Genomic DNA, 9,323 nt, shown 5'->3' with positions numbered 1-9,323 from the left:
GAGGATGAAGATGTCATGATGAAAGAAGAGCAAGGAGAAGATGGATTGGTGGACACAGATGGTGAGGATGGTGAGTTCATGTTCTGTATTTGGTGAAAGCCAGATCAGATTAATGAATAGTTCAAAGGGCGCTGGCAGATATTTAGCGGTGTATGCAATCAGACATTTATTTTCATTTTTATTTTCCCCACGATTTCCTCCATAGCAGTTGTTGATTCATTCAAACTAAAGTTGTTACAATTTCTCTAACTTCTATGACTGATCATGGAATTACAACTGTTGAGCAAGACAGTGAGTGACAGTTAAACTAGGTACAACGTGAATACTCTTAAACTGAAACGTTAAACTTGGATTCTGTCTCCGTTTGAGAGAATATGCTTTTTATCATTGTTAATGATAAAACATTGATACGGTATCCATTTGTTGTAATATCTCTGTAACTCTCTGAACACTTCATGTTCCCACAGCGTGTGCAGACTCCAGAGATGTGGTGTTACTTCTGGCACTGCTGAGTCTATGGAAGCAGCACTTGTTCTCATGTTGTTTTTTAATCCTGTATATGTTCCTATTCTTACAGGAGAGAGCTCCAACCCAGACTCAGACATGGAGCCCAGCTCCACCGCATCAGGAAGCCATAAACAACACAGACGGAGGAGGAGGAGCTCAAGACAGAAGAATCACCACTGTTTAGATTGCAGTGAGAGTTTCATTTGTCCAACTCACCTTAAATCACAACCACAGACTCAAGGAGGACAGAAGACTCACTCTTGTCTTCAGTGTGGAAAGAGATTTGGTCATATGAGCGATCTAAAGAGACACCAGAGAATACACACAGGAGAGAAGCCATTCTGCTGCTCCCAGTGTGGGAAGGGTTTCAGTCGGGCAGGATCCCTAAAGAGACACCAGAGAATACACACAGGAGAGAAGCCGTTCTGCTGCTCCCAGTGTGGGAAGAGTTTCAGTGTGGCAGGAAACCTAAAGACACACCAGAGAATACACACAGGAGCGAAGCCGTTCTGCTGCTCCCAGTGTGGGCAGAGTTTCAGTGTGGCAGGATCCCTAAAGACACACCAGAGAATACACACAAGAGAGAAGCCGTTCTGCTGCTCCCAGTGTGGGAAGAGTTTCAGTCGGGCAGATGAACTAAAGAGCCATCAGAGAATACACACAGGAGAGATGCCATTCTGCTGCTCCCAGTGTGGGCAGAGTTTCAGTGTGGCAGGACACCTAAAGAGACACCAGAGAATACACACAGGAGAGAAGCCGTTCTACTGCTCCCAGTGTGGGAAGAGTTTCAGTCAGGCAGGAGACCTAAAGAGACATCAGAGAATACACACAGGAGAGAAGCCGTTCTGCTGCTCCCAGTGTGGGAAGAGTTTCAGTCAGGCAGGAAACCTAAAGAAACACCAGAGAACACACACACTAGTTAACACGACTGCTCCCAGTGTGGGAGGTGTTTAAAGGAGACAGGAGCCCTAAAGAAGAAGGGGGGGTCTCCTGGCTGCACCATCATCTACTGTATGTTCATGTGCTTGTTGATCGGATCAGGGAGAAGGTTGTGTCATGACATGAGCCTTTTCTGGATCATCTTCTCTCAAATCCTCCTGTCCTCTTCTCATACCCTCCTCTCCTCCCTCATCTCTTCCTCCTGTCTCCTCCTTTCCTCTCCTCCCCTCCTCTCCTCCCATCCTCTCCCTCCTGGAGAGTGAAGGAGGAATCGAGGTCGTAGGAGTTGAGATGTCCTTGTCCCCTCCTGCATCATGTCACCGCCCCTTCCACCCAGATGTGGCCTTGGTGTTTAGAAGCCGAGTGTGACTGAATACTGGTATGTTGTTATGTTTGCAATAAATCCTCCTAACGTTTCAGCTGGAAGACTGAGATGTTGTACATCACATTATATTAACCAACTACGTGTTTCATGTAACACAATATGCTGACGTGTAATTCATTTAATTAAAGAAAACACTACAGTTAATCTCACTACTGGTTTTATGTCACAATGTAGCAGACGCCTTATTCCAAAGCGACTTGCAATCGATACATTCGACTAACCACTCAGTATAACCCACACAGAATAACCTCCTAATTGTTTCGTACCTCCTCTCTCATCTATTCATCCGCTCTTTCATTTAGATTAGATTACATTAGATTAGATTGAACTTTATTGTCATTGACAGAGTTACAATTGGTTGGGTTTGTTTTGGACAAATCATGCTCAAGATACCTGTCACATGTCTTTGTGATGTCATAATGTATTATTATATTATTTTTAAAATTATCTTTATTACATTCTATTAATGTTTTATTCATATTTTATCAGTTCTCTTTTACCCTTCTAATTCCTACTTAGTTCCATAACTGCTTATGTTACCAGTGAAGACAAGAGCAGGTGATCTCCAATTGATAGCGGGTTTTATTGTGTGGCTCTGTGCGTACAGACAGACACGCAAAATGAGAGAAAATCATTCCCCTTATGGAGGGGAGAGTGGACGGAGGGGGTAAGGCCAGGGTGCTTTTCCCGTGACGTCACGCTCATCACTGTGACGCAATCGGCCCTTTTTAAAAAAATCAAAACCACTTTGATGTCTGTCTGTCACAACAGAGATGACCACACCAGAGTTGACGGGTTGTTGCTGGGATTTCACATTTGGGTATTTTCTCCCGACAAATATAAAAAAATAAAAAAATATTTTAGTTGAAATAGGGTGATATTCTGGGCCAGATACTAACTAGTTGTGATATTACGTGGTCTGGCCGTTATCGGGCTGGTCCGAATTCGTCCAGGTCCGTCTGTGCTTGCTGGGTAGGCTACTGTACTTTAAGTGTCTATTTTACCTTGGGAAGACTGCAGTGGCGTCTCTCACAACCAGGTCCGGCTCTAGGTGAGAGTATGATTTGATGCCCCCCCCCCCCCCCCCCCAAAATGTTGCCAGCCGGGAGACTTAACACACTGACCCACCGTGCCAGTCATGAAAGGTCATTGTCAGATACAGACCATAATGATATTCTTCAATTCCTCTGTGCAGGTTGAATGAGCTGTCTGTGTGTGTGTGTGTGTGTGTGTGTGTGTGTGTGTGTCTGTCTGTCTGTGTGTCCGTGTGACTCTGTCTGCCTGTGTGTGACAGGCATGAGTAGTCACATACTTGGAACAAATCAAGAGATACTAAAACACTGGACAGGGGATTTGAACCCCAGCCTCTCGGTCTAATAGACAGGAGACTTAACACACTGAGCCACTGTGACAGAGCTGGGAGAAGAAAAAAAAAATCACCTACTTGAAGAAATTCAGTCCCACATCTGTTCACAAGGCTCTGATCAGTGTAGAATCTCTGTCCTCTGTCTCTCTGTCTATCTATCTGATCATGTGTATCATCATGTAGTCATGTAGTCATATCATATCTGATAGAATTAATCACACTGTCACCGGCGCCCCCCTCCCCTCTCTGGAAGAGCTGTACAACACACGCTGTCTCAGGAAGGCCTCCAAGATCTCCAGAGACCCAACCCACCCTGGGTACGAACACTTTGCCCGGCTGCCCTCGAAAAGGCGGTACAGGACCATGGCCGCAAGGACAAACAGACTGAAGCACAGCTTCTACCCCAGGGCCATCCAGGCCCTGAACACAGCAAAGACCTAGGTTCTGGGCCCTGGACAGTCTGGACGGATTGATGGCAGCTGCTGGATTGAAAAAATCAGGTGTAGTGCTGAGGCACAAATATGTAAAAAAATAAATAAAATAAATTTAAATATGTACATTTCAAGCCTGCAAACTGCGACACTTTAAATGAATGTCCAATAACACTATGTGAAATATGACAACCCTAGTCGTCTATCTGTACAGTATAGTATAGTGGATAGTGTACATAGCCTTTATTTATGTAAACCAGCTCCTTTCCCTTCTTGTTTTTTTAGTTTTTTTTTTCTTTCCTAGCACCAGGGGAGCCCCCCCTCCCAAATGTCGTTGTTTGGTACCTGTACTATAGCAATGACAATAAAGACCATTCATTCATTCATTCATTCATTCATACAGGCAGCAGCAGACACAGTCTAGAAAAGGTCAATAGGTCATTGGATTTGAACCCTGGCCTTCAGCGTTAAAAAGACAGACTGAGACTTAACACACTGAGCTACTCGGGCAGTCCTCAGAAAAAAAGACTCATCTACTTCAAGACATTTCACATGATCTCATTTCACATCTCACCATCATAGTGAAGTAGTGTCAATAATAGGAGTTGTGTTGAGCTGCAGTACAGTTTTCTGTCCACTAGATGTCACCCTCCACCTGCCTGAGGCTGGGCTCGTAGGAGTTCTGTTCCATTCTGGTTCAGTGGCAGACAGACACTGGCAGACGTCCACACCAGGTTGCTTGCATTTATTACTGTAAATCTCACAAAATGGCCCCCACCTTCCCATACTGGTGATGAGGCTGGGAATGAGGTATTTTGACTTATTTAATATATTCATTTCTTTGTTTTGCCCATCTAACTATTATTTAAGCATAATGGTTTGTCATGTTGTCAAGAGTTAATGAGTTGATGAATGTGTCTTGTACATGTTGACATAATAGCTCATCCAACAATAGACAATGTGTTTCCTATTTTCCTTATCTTGATTGGACACAGACGTGCTTCTTAGAGAGAGTGTGTGTGTGTGTGTGTGTGTGTTTGTGTGTGTGTGTCTGTCTGTGTCTGTGTGTTGTGGTATTCAACACTTAGGAGATAAGATACATAATAAAAAATTCAGCTATTTACACATTATTCATAATTACCCACTAGCCCACAGTCTTTGCCGTGCAAACGAGAAAAACCTTCAGCAATTCTACAGCCATGTGTCGTTTCCTGCTTCTGCGGTGAGACCCTCTACCCTCTCTCCCCTCTGGGAAGCACCAAGTATCACATCATAGGGAGCTGGTTTCAATGAGAGCCAATGAACTCTGTTGATTGACGGTTGGAGAGCTGTAGACATGCTAACAAGCCTGTCTGGAGGAGGACACAGGGGGGGTGGGGGGGGGCACTTGGGCAGCGGGTGGGATTAGAGCTAGGACTGAGGTGTAGGTGGGACTAGGAGTAGGACTGGGACTGGGACTGGGACTGCAGGTGGAGCTGAGGTGGAAGTGGTGTGTGTGTGTGTTTGTGTGTGAGTGATACTCGCAGCATCTGTACTAACCCTACACCCTCTACGCCATACATACACACACACACAAACACGCACGCACACATACACACACACACACGTACACTTCCCCTTCTGACAGATCTGATCACAGTGTAGAGCAAAGCGTAATATGTCAGACACTATTTGTTTAGACTAAGCCATCTCTTAACCTAAGAATGTACCCTGCTTTCGAGCGACCCTGCTAGAGAAACACTGTGGGCGGTATAATATTTGAAATGTTCATGTTTGACTTATTGCCTGGGTGTCTAAAAGTCGTATCAGATTTCAATAATATTGTCGTTTCATGTCTCTTATAAGAGGGTACAGTAATAATAACAGAAAGTTAAGTCCTGTAATTCAATATGAAAATGACCAGTGACTGAAATCCTCCAAGTGCCCCCTGTGTGACACTTAACAATTATACTCGTAGCCAAAAAGATCAGCTTTTTATGAGGTGTGTAACACCATGAAGGGTTTCGATTACTGGTTGTTATCGTTGCTGTGACATGGCTGACTGCCGGTGGTGGAGTTCCCTTGTCCTCAAACATGTGGGTCATGAAAAGATATCCCTGGTCTGGAAGTAGAGGCAGTCTGAGTATTCCTGAGTACACCAGCAACTCGTTACGTTAGAATCATAAGGTTCTATCTCCATTTTTGTCAAAATTGAGTTTTTTACATAATCTGATCCATTAGGTGTTTATCAATGCCTGTGTGGTGTTATCTTTAAAATGTTGACATTTTTGAGTTAGTAATTCATAAAATACAAAGGTTCCATCTCACAAAACATAATGGAATGTAAAAAATTTGACGCTCAATATCTCTGAACTACCCTAAACGGAGATAGAACCTTATAATTCTAAGCTCACGAACTGGCGGTGTGGCGTGCTGACAACAACCTGGCCCTCAACACCATTAAGACCAAGGAAATCATTGTGGACTTCAGGAAAACTAGGGACTGTGTACACCCCCCCCCCATCTACAGTACATCAACGAGATGGAGGTGGAGTATGTCCCCCGGCTTCAAGTTCCTGGGTGTCCACATCCCCGAGGACCTCTCTTGGACCCTCAACTCCTCTTCCCTGGTCAACAAGGCGTAGTGTAAGGTGCCTTTACTTCCTGAGGAGATTGAAGAAAGCCCAGCTGTCTCCCAGGATACTGGCCAATTTCCCTCGCTGCATCATTGAGAGCATCCTAACCGACTGCATCACAGTGTTGTACGGCAACTGCAGTATGTCCGACCGGAAAGGCCCTGCAACGGGGGGTGAAAACCGCCCAGCGCAACAAAGGCACCAAACCCCCCGACCATCGAGTCCCTCCAGGCAGACCGGTGACAGTGGAAGGCGGTAGGCATCGTTAAAGGACACCCGCATCCCAGCCACGGTCTGTTTGACCCCCTACCATCTAAGAGACTCAGGAAGTATTCAAGTCCCGTACCAGCAGGCTACAGTACAGCTTCTTTCACAAGCTCATTCATTCTGATAAACAATCCTCCCCACACACACTCTGTTGAACAAACCCCCCCCACACACTCTGTTGAACAAACCCCCCCACACACACACACACACACATTTGTACATACCTCTTTTTTTATATAGCCGCTAATTTATACATCTGTATACACCATACTGTACATAGCTTACTGCTATCCATCTCTTGTATATACCTCTAACTACCATACTTGCCATACTGTACCTATCACTTGTCACTATCATGTTTTATATCCCTTTATTTGCACTTCTGGTCAGATGCTAAACTGCATTTCGTTGTCTGGTACTTGTACTCTGCAATGACAATAAAGTTGAATCTAATCTAATCTAATCTGCTGTGGCGCAGGAGGTAGAGTCGCAAGGTTGGCAGATCAGCGGTTCGAGCCCCGGCTGGCCACATGTCGAAGTGTCCTTGGGCAAGACACTGAACCCCAAAATTGCTCCCAGTGAGCGGGCCAGCGCCTTGCATGGCAGCTTGCCGCCATTGGTGTGTGAATGTGTCGCCTGCCATGCAGCTAAATATGTTTTTTAAAAAGCTTGTTGGCAGGACATCAAGGGCACAGGTGGATGGTTTAAGACGTGACATGATTTTATCTAGGGTCTTGTAATCAATGGTGTTCAATTGTGACATGGTTGTTATGTCCGCCCTATTTGGGGTTGTTAATGGGGACATGTTTTTCATGCCTGACACAGAAGACCTAATGCCTTGTCTAATGGTTTCTATTTTATTGTTAAAAAAGGATGCAAGCTCATTGCATTTACTAGTCGAGTGAAATTCCTGAGCAATGGGTGTTGGGGGATTTGTTAGTCTGTCAACAGTTCTGAAAAGGATCAGGGCATTATTGATGTTATTGTTTATGATCTTAGATAAAAATGATTGCCTGTCACTTCTTATTTCTAAGTTATAGTTCTGAAGATTCTCTTTATAGATATCATAGTGGACTTGAAGGTTTGTTTTTCTCCATCTGCGCTCTGCTTTACAACATTCTCTTTTTTGGGTCTTTACGGATGGGGCAGTTCTCCAGGGAGCTTTTTGCTTACCAGAGATGCATTTGGATCTAATGGGTGCAATATCATCAATGGTTTTTGTGATTTTTAAGTTGAAATCGTGTAGAAGGTCATTTACTGAGGTTGGAATAGAAGTTTGGGGGGGCGCTAGGGAAAAGGCCTGTGTGAACAGTGCACTGGTCTTTTCATTGATATCGTTTGGAAATAGTTTTAGACATAGTTTGAATAACAGGAAAGATAGATACGTCAAAGAATATGCAACAATGGTAAGACAGGGCAATGTCAGTTACAACAACATTTGAAATATCTAGGCCTTTGGTGATGATAAGGTCCAGTGTGACCTCGATTATGAGTAGGGAGGTTCACATGTTGTTGAAGTTCAAAAACATCTAACAGAACAGAGAGTTCTTTGGCTTTGTTGTCCTCTGAGTTATCTACATGAATATTGAAATCACCAGCAATGATCAGACCATTAAATTCAGTAGTAATGATGGAGAGAAGCTCTGTAAGTTCATTAAGTGAGTGTTTGTTTTTGCTGTTGCAGTTCGACAGCGCTAGAATCTTAAAAATTGCTATCTATACGGAACTCTATTGAGAAAGCATTTTTTGTAAATTAATAGCTTTCCTATCCCATATAACATCGGGACCTCGTTCCTCTGAATCCGACGCCGGGATTACCAGCGTTATTAGTTAGCTACCGCGGCTAACCAGCTAGCCACCTTTACACTTTTTAAACTGGCTTTTTTCTATCGGGATACCTCCCCGAACTACTAACAACCTTATATATTCTTATATCACATATCTCTGTAATACTCCTAGCTCACCATAATCAAATAGTTTTTCCATAATCAAATAGTTTTTCTCTCTCTCTGCAAATAACACCACTTTTCTCTTTCATGGCCTGCCAGCGCTGCCTGGAGCTTAGCTACCAGGTTGAGGAGATGAAGGGACGAATCTCAACTCCCCACCAGATCAGACAAGGGGAGTCGCATCTTAGTTCACTTTATGACACATTACATAAAACAATAATTACAGACATAGAAAGCACACAAACCACAACATCAAAGCCTCCACCTCCACCTGTAAGCCCAATCCCAGGTGAAACTCACTCTGTCCCTACATCACCAGGGACTTGGACCACCGTCAGGAAGAGGAGTCGTACCATCAACTCCCCTGGCACCAACCCCCATGAGGCCCTCCTGCTGCGGAACAGCTACGAGGCGCTGCAGAGCCACCAGTCCACACCGAAGCCGAAGAGAGCCAGGGCCTGCACCACCACCCCCCCCCTCCCTCTCTCTCTCCCCCTCTCCCACCCTGTGCCCCCTACAGGTCCATCACGCCGCCAGCAGAGGAAACTACAGTTCGTGTCTCCTCCCCCCCCCCGCACCCGCTCTTCTCCCCCCCCCCCCCCCCTCTGTGCTTGTAATAGGCTCGTCCATGGTCCGCCATGTTGCAGTCCCGAAGGCCAGAACCCACTGCATCCCAGGTGCCACGGTGAGGGACGTCGCCGAGGTCGTCCCGATGCTGGTGGAAGATGCCCCCCAGGCCACCTCCGTCATCATCCACGTGGGTGCCAACGACATCGGACGGGAGAGGTCGGAGGAGCTGAAGGACGACTTCCGAGCCCTCATCACCACCGTCAAGGGCACAGGTAAGACCTGCATCATCTCGGG

Source organism: Nansenia antarctica (assembly GCF_963989245.1).
Source record: "Nansenia antarctica genome assembly, contig: SUPER_18_unloc_1, whole genome shotgun sequence".
NCBI lineage: Eukaryota > Metazoa > Chordata > Actinopteri > Argentiniformes > Microstomatidae > Nansenia > Nansenia antarctica.
The sequence above is the reverse complement of the archived record's forward strand: the minus strand, read 5'-3'. Positions refer to the sequence as shown.